Raw genomic sequence first — 13,641 nt, 5'->3', positions numbered from 1 at the left:
GACTAACTGGTTTAACCACTCCTGCATTTGTGGATTGTGTCATCTTAGCAGCCCCTGGAATGTGCTTCCTTGCACCTTCAATTTCTGGTGATCAAAATACCATTTGGGTTAATTGGCCTAGGGAATAGTCACTCGTCTCCACAAACACTGTCTCTTAGTATGCAAATGTCCTCCACTCAAAGGTCTGGTGATCTCTTTAACATGTCATTTCTTCACTCCAGCGACAGTTTAAAATCAATGTTAATATCACAAAATTAATATTTCTCATTCTTGGCAGGTGGGGGGCCTGCATGACATGGGAGAATAATACTTTATAAGCTGTTGGAAAAAAAATCTGCTTTCCCTCATATACAAAACCTGTCTTATTCAATTAAATACACCTTGAATATACCAGTCACATTAGTTCTTCAACCAAGATTATTCTGGTTAATGCCAAAGCATTATGATGACATGCTGTACAATGCTATTTTTTGTTGCCTTTTGTACCTTTAAATGTTTAGATTTTTAACAGCCTTAGTTTTTAACAAAGTCACTAATAGTGGAAGTATAAGGACAGACAAGGCAATGGCTTAGAATTCTGGGCATGCCAAGTTCTAGGCCGCAGGGTAGCTTGAATCTAACGGATGAGGCCTTTTTTTCATTTCCTAACATGGCGGGTGGCCACTTCTGGTTGGAAATATGCACGCTTTCCTGCTCACGATATTGAGAGCTTAGTAGGCTTGTTTGTGCCTGTAAAACAGTTACTGAGTTCAAACCTGATTTCACTGTTTCATGACGTCCCAAAATCGCAACAAGCAAACAAAAAGTCCTCCTTCTATCATCGAACACTACTCCCAATCGTTATTATAGATCATTCATTATGGAGTTTTGTAGCTCTTCTATACAATAATCATGAAAGCTGCCACGAACAAAACTAATATGCTAATAGCCGAAATTAATGCAGAAGATAATGCAGCAGTAGAGCTTGTCCCGTACTCAGCACTTCAGAAAACAAGTACTTGCACAAGTTTAATTTCATGGGTATGCGATGAAACTGGTTCAGTTTAAGGAAGTGGTTTGTGGGTTTCAATGTTACTTATCTGGGAATGTTATATGAACATGTGTCGACACTAATATTTAATGACATTGAAAATAATAACCATATATAACTCACACACAAAACTAAGATCCAACTCTCGGCTCCTTCTACATTGTGACTAACTGTCCTGACAATAACATTACCTAAACTCATTATCAGTATGGATCTAACAAGTGGAACTGACTGAATATCTGTCACTGAATACTATAACTGTATACATAGCCAAGCTGTTCCAGTACAGCTACAACACTGGCATCTAACCAACAAAATGAACAAATGTCCAAAAAGGCAGGACAAATCCAATCTGGTTAATTACTGCCCCATCAGTGTAGTCTCGATCATCAGCAAAGCAATGGAAGGTGTCATCGACAGTGCTATCAAGTGCCACTTAAACAGCAATAACCTGCTCACCAATGCTCAGTTTAGATTCCGCCAGGGCCAGTTGGCTCCTGACCTCATTACAGCCTTAGTCCAAACGTGAATAAAAGAGCTGAACTCAAAAGGTGACGGGAGAACGAATATCCTGGATATCAAGGCAGCATTTGATCGAGGAGCCCTCGCCAAATTGAAGTCAATGGGAATGAAGGGGAAAACTCTCCTCTGGTTGGAGTCATATGTAGCAAAAAGGAAGATAGTTGGTTGTTGGAGGCCAATCATCTCAGCCCCAGGACATCATTGCAGGAGTTCCTCAGAGTAGTGTCCTAGGCCTAATCTTCTTCAGCTGCTTCATCAATGACCTACACTGCGTCATAAGGTCAGAAGTTGGGATGTTCGCTAACGATTGTACAATGTTCAGTACCATTTGCAACTCCTCAGATACTGAAGCAGTCCGTGTACAAATGCAGCAAGACCTGGACAACATTCAGGCCTGTGCTGATAAGTGGCAAATAACATTCGCACCACACAAGTGCCAGGCAATGAAAACCTCCAATAAAAGAGAATCTAACTATTTCCCCTTGATGTTCAACGGCATTACCATCGCTGAATCCCCCACTATCAACATTCTGGGGTTACCATTGACCAGAAACTGCACAGGAGCAGACACATAAATACTGTGGCTACAAGAGCAGGTCATAAACTGAGAATTCTGCAGCCAGTAACCCACCTCCTGACTCCCCAAAACCTGTCCACCATCTACAGGGCACAAGTCAGGAGTGTGATGGAATACTCTCCACTTGCCTGGATGAGCGTGGCTCCAAAAACACTCAGGAAGCTCGACACCATCCAAGACAAAGCAGCCCGTTGATTGATATCCCATCCACCACCTTCAACATTCACTCCCTTCACCACCGACGCACAGTAGCACCAGTGTGTACCATCTTTTTTTTAATTCATTCACGGGATGTGGGCGTCGTTAGCCAGGCCAGCATTTTTATTGCCCATCCCGAATTGCCCTTGAGAAGGTGGTGGTGAGCTGCCTTCTTGAACCGCTGCAGTCCATGTGGGGTAGGTACACCCACAGTGCTGTTAGGAAGGGAGTTCCAGGATTTTGACCCAGCAACAGTGAAGGAACGGCGATATAGTTCCAAGTCAGGATGGTGTGTGACTTGGAGGGGAACTTGCAGATGGTGGTGTGCCCATGTATTTGCTGCCCTTGTCCTTCTAGTTGGTAGAGGTCGGGGGTTTGGAAGGTGCTGTTTAAGGAGCCTTGGTGCATTGCTGCAGTGCATCTTGTAGATGGTACACACTGCTGCCACTGTGCGTCGGTGGTGGAGGGAGTGAATGTTTGTAGATGGGGTGCCAATCAAGCGGGCTGCTTTGTCCTGGATGGTGTCAAGCTTCTTGAGTGTTGTTGGAGCTGCACCCATCCAGGCAAGTGGAGAGTATTCCAGCACACCTCTGACTTGTGCCTTGTAGATTGTGGACAGGCTTTGGGGAGTCAGGAGGTAAGTTACTTGCCTCAGGATTCCTAGCCTCTGACCTGCTCTTGTAGCCACGGTATTTATATGGCTACTCCAGTTCAGTTTCTGGTCAATGGTAGCCCCTAGGATGTTGATAGTGGGGGATTCAGCGATGGTAATGCCGTTGAATGTCAAGGGGAGATGGTTAGATTCTCTCTTGTTGGAGATGGTCATTGCCTGGCACTTGTGTGGCGCGAAGTGTGCCACTTGTCAGCCCAAGCCTGGATATTGTCCAGGTCTTGCTGCATTTCTACACAGACTGCTTCAGTATCTGAGGAGTCGCAAATGGTGCTGAACACTGTGCAATCATCAGCGAACATCCCCACTTCTGACCTTATGATTGAAGGAACTTCATTGATGAAGCAGCTGGAGATGGTTGGGCCTAGGACACTACCCTGAGGTACTCCTGCAGCGATGTCCTGGAGCTCAGATGATTGACCTCCAACAACCACAACCATCTTCCTTTGCGCTAGGTATGACTCCAGCCAGCGGAGGGTTTTCCCCCTGATTCCCATTGACTTCAGTTTTGCTAGGGCTCCTTGATGCCATACTCGGTCAAATGCTGCCTTGATGTCAAGGGCAGTCACTCTCACCTCACCTCTTGAGTTCAGGTCTTTTGTCCATGTTTGAACCAAGGCTGTAATGAGGTCAGGAGCTGAGTGGCCCTGGAGAAACCCAAACTGAGCATCACTGAGCAGGTTGTTGCAGAGCAAGTGCCGCTTGATGGCACTGTTGATGACACGTTCCATCACTTTACTGATGATTGAGAGTAGGCTGATGGGGCGGTAGTTGGCCGGGTTGGATTTGTCCTGCTTTTTGTGTACCTTTTGGCTAGGGGCGCGGCAAGTTCTGGAGCACAGGTCTTCAGTATTATTGCCGGAATGTTGTCAGGCCCATAGCTTTTGCAGCATCCAGTGCTGGATGTACACCGACAAGATGCACTGCAGCAACTCACCATGCCTCCTTCGACAGCATCTTTCAAGCCCACGATCTCTTCCACCTAGAAGGACAAAGACAGCAGATGCATGGGAACACCACCATCTGCAAGTTCTCCCCCGAATCACACACCATCCTGACTTGGAAATATATCACCATTCCTTCACTTTCGCTGGAACTCCCTCCCTAACAGCATTGCGGATGCACCCGCACCAGATGGACTTCAGAAACTTAAGAAGGCAGCTCAACACCATCTTCTCGAGGGTAATTAGGGATGGGCAACAAATGCTGGCCTTGCCAGCAAAGCCCACATCCCAAGCAAGAACAAAAAAAATACATCAGGATATGTTTTCTGATAATAGCATGGTGAGCACTTTATAGGATGAATAAATATTTCTAGATTATAAATTATAAGTGGAACACTACCTAGAACTGTAGTCCAGAGAAAATGTTGTCACTGAGCCCGCCCTCAATGCAGCCCAGTCTCTGCCAGTCCTGGATGAGCTGGATGTACAGCAAACAAAATCGGAACTCAGTGATGCCATTGATTCTCTAGTCAGCGGAAAAGCCCCTAGGAAGGGTGGCATTACCCCTGAAATCATCAAGAGTGCCAAGCCTGCTATACTTTCAGCACTGTACGAACTGCTTTGCCTGTGCTGGGACGAGGGAGTAGTACCACAGGACATGCACGATGCCAATATCCTCACCCTCTATATAAGAATAAGGGTGACCGCGGTGACTGGAACAAATACCGTGGAATCTCCCTGCTCAGCATAGTGGGGAAAGTCTTTGCTCGAGTCGCTTTAAACAGGCTCCAGAAGCTGGCTGAGGGTGTCTACCCTGAGGCACAGTGTGGCTTTCGAACAGAGAGATCCACCATTGATATGCTGTTCTCCCTTCGCCAGCTACAGGAGAAATGCCGTGAACAACAGATGCCCCTCTACGTTGCTTTCATAGATCTCACCAAAGCCTTTGACCTCGTCAGCAGGCGTGATCTCACCAAAGCCTTTGACCTCGTCAGCAGGCGTGATCTCGTCAGACTACTAGAAAAGATTGGATGCCCACCAAAGCTACTAAGTATCATCACCTCATTCCATGACAATATGAAAGGCACAATTCAGCATAGCGGCACCTCAGCAGACCCCTTTCCTATCCTGAGTGGCGTGAAACAGGGCTGTGTTCTCACACCTACATTGTTTGGGATCTTCTTCTCCCTGCTGCTCTCACATGCGTTCAAGTCTTCAGAAGCAGGAATTTTCCTCCACACAAGATCAGGTGGCAGGTTGTTCAACCTTGCCCGTCTAAGAGCGAAGACCAAAGTACGGAAAGTCCTCATCAGGGAACTCCTCTTTGCTGACGATGTTGCATTAACATCTCACACTGAAGAGTGTCTGCAGAGACCCATCGACAGGCCTGCACCAAATTTGGCCTAACCATCAGCCTCAAGAAAACGAACATCATGGGACAGGACTTCAGAAATGCCCCATCCATTAATATCAGCGACCACACTCTGGAATTGGTTCAAGAGTTCACCTACCTAGGCAGAACTATCACCAGTAACCTGTCTCTCGATGCAGAATTCAACAAGAACATGGGAAAGGCTTCCACTGCTGTGTCCAGACTGGCCAAGAGAGTGTGGGAAAATGGCGCACTGACACGGAACACAAAAGTCCAAGAGTATCAAGCCTGTGTCCTCAGTTCCTTGCTCTATGCCAGCGAGGCCTGGACAACGTACGTCAGCCAAGAGCGACGTCTCAATTCATTCCATGTTCGCTGCCTCCGGAGAATCCTTGGCATCAGGTAGCAGGTCCGTATCTCCAACACAGAAGTCCTCGAGGCAGCCAACATCCCCAGCAAATACACCCTACTGAGCCAGCGGCGCCTGAGATGCCTTGGCCATGTGAGCCGCATGGAAGATGGCAGGATCCCCAAGGACACATTGTACAGCAAGCTCATCACTGGTTTCAGACCCACCGGCCGTCCTTGTCTCTGCTTTAAAGACGTCTGCAAACGTGATATGAAGTCCTGTGACACTGATCACAAGTCGTGGGAGTCAGTTGCCAGCGATCGCCAGAGCTAGCGGGCAGCCATAAAGGCGGGGCTAAAGCGTAGCGCATCGAAGAGACTTAGCAGTTGGCAGGAAAAAAGACAGAAGCGCAAAGAGAGAGCCAACTGTGTAAGAGCCCCGGCAACCAATTTTATCGGCAGCACCTGTGGAAGAGTCTGTCACTCTAGAATTGGCCTTTATAGCCACTCCAGGCGCTGCTTCACAAACCACTGACCACCTTCAGGCGCTTACCCATTGTCTCTCGAGGCAAGGAGGCCAAAGAGAGGGAGAATATTGAGTCAAAAGGTCATGCATTTAAGTGCCTCCCCAGGGACTTAAAGCAGGTTGAAGTTATCAGAGGCTGATACTTTCGGATGAGGCCCATCAAGCCTTGCAGCGGATATAGTAAACTATTTTAAGAGCAGGGAAGTTATCCCAGTATCCTGGCCACCATTCATCCTTCAACCAACATTAGTGAAAGAGATTCGGGACATAGCAATCGCTAGATGGAAAAGGACCAAGGTCCATCCAGTTCACCTTCTATCATTCTGGTTGTCACACAATAAAATGATAATTGTGCTGTTGACAAATCATCTCTATCAGTTTGTTTACAACAGACCTAGACATGAGGTGAGAAAAAACCCCAGTGGTGGAAGAGTAACCATTGGCTCAAAGTCACCCATTCCTCCAAAACATGCTATGCTTAACATATGTCATGTCTCAAATTATTTATATGCTGTATCCCATTAGGTCTCTCCCTAGTTTTTGCATATTTGTAATTTATTTTCTGCAAGAAATCATGGCTCAGTTGTAGTGTACTCGCTCTTAAGTCAGAATATTATATGTTCAAGTTCCTGTCCAGAGGCTTGAGCATATAATCTTGACTGACACTTCACTGCAGTACTGAAGGAGTACTGCAATGTTGGACATGCCATCTTTCAAATGAGACATGAAATCAAAGCCCCATCTGTCTTCTCAGGTGGATGTAAAATACTGTTTGAAGGAAGTGCATGGAAAGTTTCCATCAATATTCTAGCTAAGAGCTATCCCTCAATCATCATCACTGAATAAAAGAGATATTTCGTTATTATCTTATTGCTGATTGTGGGATCTCGCTGTGTACAAACTCGCTGCCACAATTCACTACAGCAAAACATTGATTTCTCTTCAAAAGTACTTTGATTGTGAAGCACTGTAAGCATTCTGGGGATGTGAAAGGTGCTACATTAAAAACAAGTTCCTTTTTCTTTAAAAAGCAACGCTAAATGTGTTCTTATAGAATTTGATTCATTAAGTGGATATTTGTGATATTACCGCTTAGATACACTAATTCCTTACTGGAGAAGAGCTTCACATCAAACTTTTTTTAAATGACTAGCAGCTTCTCAGGCAGTCCATTGAATAAATGTGATACTGAGCCATCAAGTGACAAACTTCCCAATTCAATGCTTGATCTAAGCAGAGTTTGTTTATCTCAGCCAAAGCAGCAATGGGCGCACAGCAACTGGCTTCTGTGTCCTCAGTTATTAAGAGTTCTTCCACTTCTGAACAATATCCACTAACAGATGTCATCTGGCTGCAACGATACATTCACCACCCCTGCCACCCCAATACCACTCAGAGGTCATGGCTTTATGATGTGGAAATTTGTTACATTAAGGTAATAGAGGGTATTCTTTAGAGGTTGGCTGTGAGATATATTATGCGGGCAACCTTGCTCTCACATCTACTGTGCCATACCTAATCTGATACAGCGTGATGCTGTCACTGGGTGCATATGATGGGACAATGTTCTACTTCCCAGCACAGACATCTCTCACTTTGATAAAGTATAAAATTCACTCGGGAAAAACCATATTTACAAATATCTCAACTGTGCTATGTTCCTGTACATCAATGCTTGGTGCTAGCCTAATCTAATTCAAACTAAGGGTAAATAATGGTCTGGATTATGATGTGGATAATGAAGGAAAGGCCTTTGCCATTCACCTCACAAAGTTACCCACAGAGTTACCCACAGAGTTTTAGCAGAGTTGCAGGTGGCGATTTTAAGTAATTTGGTGCCAGTTTGCATTTGGCATCCACTATAGGCAATCTGTATCATTTGTGAGTAAGCCAAGTAGTAGGGAGGCTTTTCAACCAGTTTGAAGAATCGTCACTGTGGCACACAGACAGCAAAGCAGGAAATATAAATTACATTTAAATCATTAAACAGGAAGCAATATAAAGATTGGAACATTCACATGGGATTAAAGGACATACAAAAAAGAGAAAACCTGGAAAACTATAAAAAAATTATTTTGTTAAAATTTGCAATATTAATTTTACTCTGAGGGAATGAGATTCCACACTTGTTAAATTAATTTTTCAGGGCCAGAGAGGTAATTAGCATTTATTACACCATTAAATATCAGTTACACCTGATTGAACAAGGCCCAACGTTTTCAGCCATTTTAAAAATGAGAATAGTGGGTAATTAACCTAAATTCACACCATGACATTGATGTATGTGCAAATTACATTAGCAAAGCCGGCGACAGCACAGCCCGTCAGCCAGGAACCTCTGACAGCAACTTCCGGATTTCCAAGTTTAACCATGCATGCCTAAAGCTGCTGTCAGTTTTACCCAGTAACAGCCTCACCATTATTAGTACAGCAAAATCTATGCCATTTAATAAAACATTTACTGGAGCAGAATGCTTGAAATGCACTTTCAGAATTTATTAAATAATTAATTCAGGTAAAAAACAATTTACATTTAAACAAAAAGAAAATTAGAATTCAATAAATCCTATACAAAATGGAACCACAAAGATAGTTACAAATGATGAGACAATTCAGTGCCTCTGCGACCCAACACAGAGTATTGATTACTCTTTTCATGAAAAATGCTTCCAATTATCTGTCCTGAACTAAATTTCTGCCAGTTTGTATTTATCTTCTTTGCCCAGCAGTCATAATTTAACCAGAAATGATGCTTAGCATTAACCTGTTCCATTCCATTTTGTATCTTGGATAACTGTATCAGGCTTTGCCTCATTCACCTAATTTCAAGGCCAAAGAATGTACCTTTTTATAGATTTCATCATAATGACATCAGAGGGAGTTTTAACCATTTGACCTGCCGGGATGGTGGGACTGGGTAGCAAGTGGAAAACCTGGAAGTCAGGGTTTTTCTGCACACTGTGGGGTTTTAACTGCACAGTGTGTGTGTGTGTGTCGTCACTGACAAGTTTCCCACCTGGAATTCAGCATAAACCAGGCTTGGTTTCCTGTCAGGTGGAGAATGCTGGAGGAAAGGCTGCAGGACCAGATGTCTGAGCCCTGGCCCAATGGGGAGTGGGAGGGGCCCGGTCCTGGGGGGTGGAGGGTTGGTTGCATACCCCCCATCCCGCCTCCTGCAAAACCAGAAGTGGTCAGAATTCCAATTTTTAATCCGTTAAACTCCCACCTGACCCAACCCCATCCTTTTGTTGGATTAAAATTCTCTGCTGGGATTAGATTTGTCGCCTTTCTTTGTGGAGAGTTTCGGGCTTGAATGTTTCCATTACACTTTGATAACCAAAAGGCGTGGCCCTCGGAAAATACTATTGAGATTCAGCATGATCACCTCAGACTCATAACTTTAAATCAAGATTTAAAATAGACAAATTACGTATTCCTACTGGAGTTTATCATCACATTCTTATAGCTTCAACAATGAACCATAGCAATTACAAACTACAAGGGAGTTAATCACCCAAAATCTAATATTAGATTAGCGCCTTCATGACGCATTCAAGAAACACTCATTATCTTGTCTACAAATATGTTTAACAGATAGGAGAGAGGCAATCGCTCCAGCCACTTTGTGCAGCAACATAATAAAAGCATTTTAAAAGAATGTTCTTATGAAATTGCAACACATAGTAAAGAGAGCAGTTTTAGTCCCTTGGTTTTTTACTTTTTCCCTTGCTTAAAGTTTGGCATCATCAGTTGATTTAGCTGAAGAACAGCTGATTTGATCAATCCAAATGCACACAATAGAACCACTAACTTCAAGTCTCAAATGCATAATAAGAAACATATAAGACTGCACATGAGTTGATTTACACGGTTTTATATCTACTTGTATTATTGCAAGGGCAAATGACAGCATCCCCTTATGACTTGGATCAGCTCTTCATGTCTATCACCCATGTACTTCCTCAGTTTCTCCAAATGCAGATCTAGTTACCAGTAGATGAAATGAGGCTTGGGTTGACTCATGAAGAGGTTTAATTCCATCATAGGGTGAATGTACAGAGATTCACTTAGTTCAATGGATACAATTCATTTCCACAGAGTAACATAAAATATCTCAGTTCAGTCAATTGTTTTGCTTATTGATCCTGCCTCTTCTGGGGTTTCACTGCCTTAACAGCCTCTCAGTTGTAAACATTAGACTGCCTCTTTGATGTTTGTGTCTCTCTTTTTACCTCTAGTTTCATAGAGAGAGATCAAAGTGTTTTCAAATAGAACAGGTGAGAGCTGTTTTCCGAGTATCCAGTTAAGCTAAGAAATTATTTATTGATTAGCTTCTGGGAAAAAAGGTGTTCAGAAGTCAAGAGACCTATTAAATGAGTTGAATCCTAATTGTCACAAAGCTTGAACATTTAATTCCTGTTCTTATGAAAGGTCATCAGCCTTAAACATCAACTCTTTTTCTCCACAGATGTTTCCTGACCCAGTGAGTATTTCCAGCATTTTCTGCTGTTATTTTGAATATTTAATTTGCATTCTTAGATATATCAAACATGCACCCCATTTACTGACTGCACAAAAGAAGAGAGCAATCACCAACAAAGTATAGGTTTCCTGTGTCAAGCAAGCACTTTGCTGAAACATAAGTACAGGCCAACCGTCAAGCATTCAAAGTTAAAACCAAATGTAGGTTTCAGTCAATAAGAGTTTAATTGGAAGACAAACCACCTGCAATTCACAATGTTCAATGTTAAAAGACAATGAGGTAGAAACTAATCTGATCCCAATGTTGGGCCCAGACTTGGTGCACGCCTGGACAAAGAGTGGCGAGGCTGGCCTAAGATTGGGCATTAGGATCATCCACATATTCCGGACAAGCTCTTGTTGCCTGTTGGCCCCCTTTCGGCATCTCACCATTCTCCGGGATTGAATTTGGACCACCTGCCTACCCAACAGGGGCCCTCAGGAAAGCTCCTGGAGAGGGGCTGAAATGGGCAATGGGAGTTGGCAGTGTGGGGCATAACCACCAGGACCTTGGAGTCGAGGGTAGGGGGATTGCAGGACAAAGAAAATCCCTTTTTTCAAAAAGGGATTCATGGCAAAACGCTTGGCCATATTGCCCGTCACGCCCCGCAAGAAAACGAACTAGACAGAAAACAAAATCTCTTTTGCAAGTTGCGGTCTTTCTATAGCTGAGTCGAGCTGAGCCGAGAGACAAAAAACAAATGCTAGCAGGAAAAACAAGGAGATAAGCAAGAAACACTGATGTTTTGAATTTATGAACACTTGGCCTTGGAAAGAGGGCACAACATAGTTAAGATGAAGCACTATGTTCCAGATAAATGCAAACATCTTTTTCTCGAAGATTGACTGTAAGAGACTTCGCATAATGGGAAAATTACCAGCAAAAGTGAAAGAGAGATGGTCAGCTTTCTGGATGAATACAAATCGTGGTTTAAACAAAGGACACAGAATATAATTGGGTATTGTGCTTTTAAAAGATAGGATAGTGTGACCTGCCATATAATAAACTAACCACTTTCCTGAAAAAGGTTTCAAAAGTTGAACACTTTGGAGATCATGGCTGTAGTTGCAACAGAGCAGCACTGCAGTCGAGGGAAGGAGACCCTGGCAAATTGTTGGAAGGAGATCTCATGAAGAGGGAGCCCAGCTTATCATCAGGAAGAGAACCTGCAATCAACAGGAGCTCACCACTTCGGGTGATTGAGATCTCATTGAGAGGGAACCCGGATGATCAATGGAAAGAAAATCTACAAACAGGAGCTGGCCACTTCAGGTGATTGCATGACTAAAAGTTAAAAACATATTTGAGTTAGATATTGGTGAAGCATTAACTTGCTGTGAGTAAAGTAACAAAGCAGATTTTTTTTAAATTACTTTCTTTACTTTCCTCAACCTTTTAAATCTGTAACTATTTTCTGCAATCCTTATATATAAACCATAACTCCAGTAAGCATAACAACTTTTTGAGTGAGTCATCAATTTGTTCTCTTGCAATTCATGGGTCAAAACAAACTATATGTTTGGGTGGGTGTTTTCAATCCCTACAGTGTCAATCCTGCTCTTCTGGGCTCCAAAGAAAGATTTTTATAAAATTATAAATAACCTCACATTTAGGTTGTGGCCGCGGGGACCACTGAAGTATCCACAGGAGGGTAGGCACCTGCACCACTGTCTTCCTCCAATTTCGACCAAGTAAAATAAAATATTGATGTACGACCTCAGATGAATTAATTGCCCTCTTTAATTTTTAATTTATTGGCCAAGTGCTCAAATATATCTGAATATTGGATTTTTCACAACTTCAATGTATTGCTGACTTCTTAATGTTCAATGTGAAGTAGCTCCATCAAAACTTCTATTTTTGGTCATTTATTTTTGTGTTATGACACGTCTCTCCGGATTACCTGTGACAAAGTGATGGACCACAGCAAAAACATGCATTTGACCTATGGGCAGGGCACTGTCAGGTGCCATGCTGCTTTTGCATGAAGTCAGAACTGACAGAAAACTGTTATTTAAAAAATGGACACACACTTCCCAAGTACATCCATGGCAGAAACAAAATGAATGTTGTGTAATCATGAATTATAGTTCTCAATAAACAAACCATAAAATAATCCTTCCTGCCATTCGCCTCTGCCACACTAAAACATTGTGACTGACGAGCACACACAGACAGCAACAAACATTGGACAGGTCGATGACAACACAAACTACTTTTTTTGCTTTACAACTGACAGGCAAAACAGTGCTACACAATGCTGCTGCTATTAGTACCCCAGTAAGTTGCAGATTTGCACTACCTGTTCCTACATAGTTTACCTGAATCAATATAAGACACAGAGTAGAGATTAGATCCTTAGAGAAGAGAGATTTTAAAACCAGAGGATAATGGAAGTGATTCCCTCAGGGAATTGAGAAATATGGAATCAAGGAAAGTGGCAGAATTATTGTTGAGTCAGAGCTGTCCGCACACTCAGCTTAGACCATTAGACAACTGACAGGTGACCAACATTAGGATCTGCTAATGCCATTCTTGAACTATTTTGAAATATGCAAGCACATTCTGGCATGGAGCACTTGCTGATTTTCTCTCCCTATGAGCAATGCTGAGTTCTTGATCCATGTAATAATCAGCTGCACAATCACAGCTAGAAGCACACAATGAGACAAACTGCAGGACAGACCTATACCATATCAATTTATGTCACACCATATTAGACAAGCAATACATTATGCCATTGCAAAACATTTTTTACTTGGCTTAATTTGGACTGTTGTTATATATAACACGCCAATAGTTTATAAATGCAGAGTGTATTAACATGTCTCAACTTTCAACACCGCTTGAAATAGGCAGACACAGCAACGACTCTCTGATACCACATGCTCTGTTTGCTGAAGCCTAAACGCCAATCAGATTCCTTTCAAAC

At 43.0% G+C, this 13,641-nt stretch overlaps 1 protein-coding gene across 7 annotated transcripts in view; it reads right to left on the bottom strand.

The window, feature by feature from the left end:
- Positions 1-13,641, bottom strand: part of opcml (opioid binding protein/cell adhesion molecule-like) — a 1,070,268-nt gene that overhangs the window by 370,809 nt on the left and 685,818 nt on the right. The window lies entirely within an intron of this gene.

Source organism: Heterodontus francisci, chromosome 22 (genome assembly GCF_036365525.1).
Source record: "Heterodontus francisci isolate sHetFra1 chromosome 22, sHetFra1.hap1, whole genome shotgun sequence".
NCBI lineage: Eukaryota > Metazoa > Chordata > Chondrichthyes > Heterodontiformes > Heterodontidae > Heterodontus > Heterodontus francisci.
Note: the sequence above shows the minus strand (reverse complement) of the source record. Positions and strands in the feature narration are given on the sequence as shown.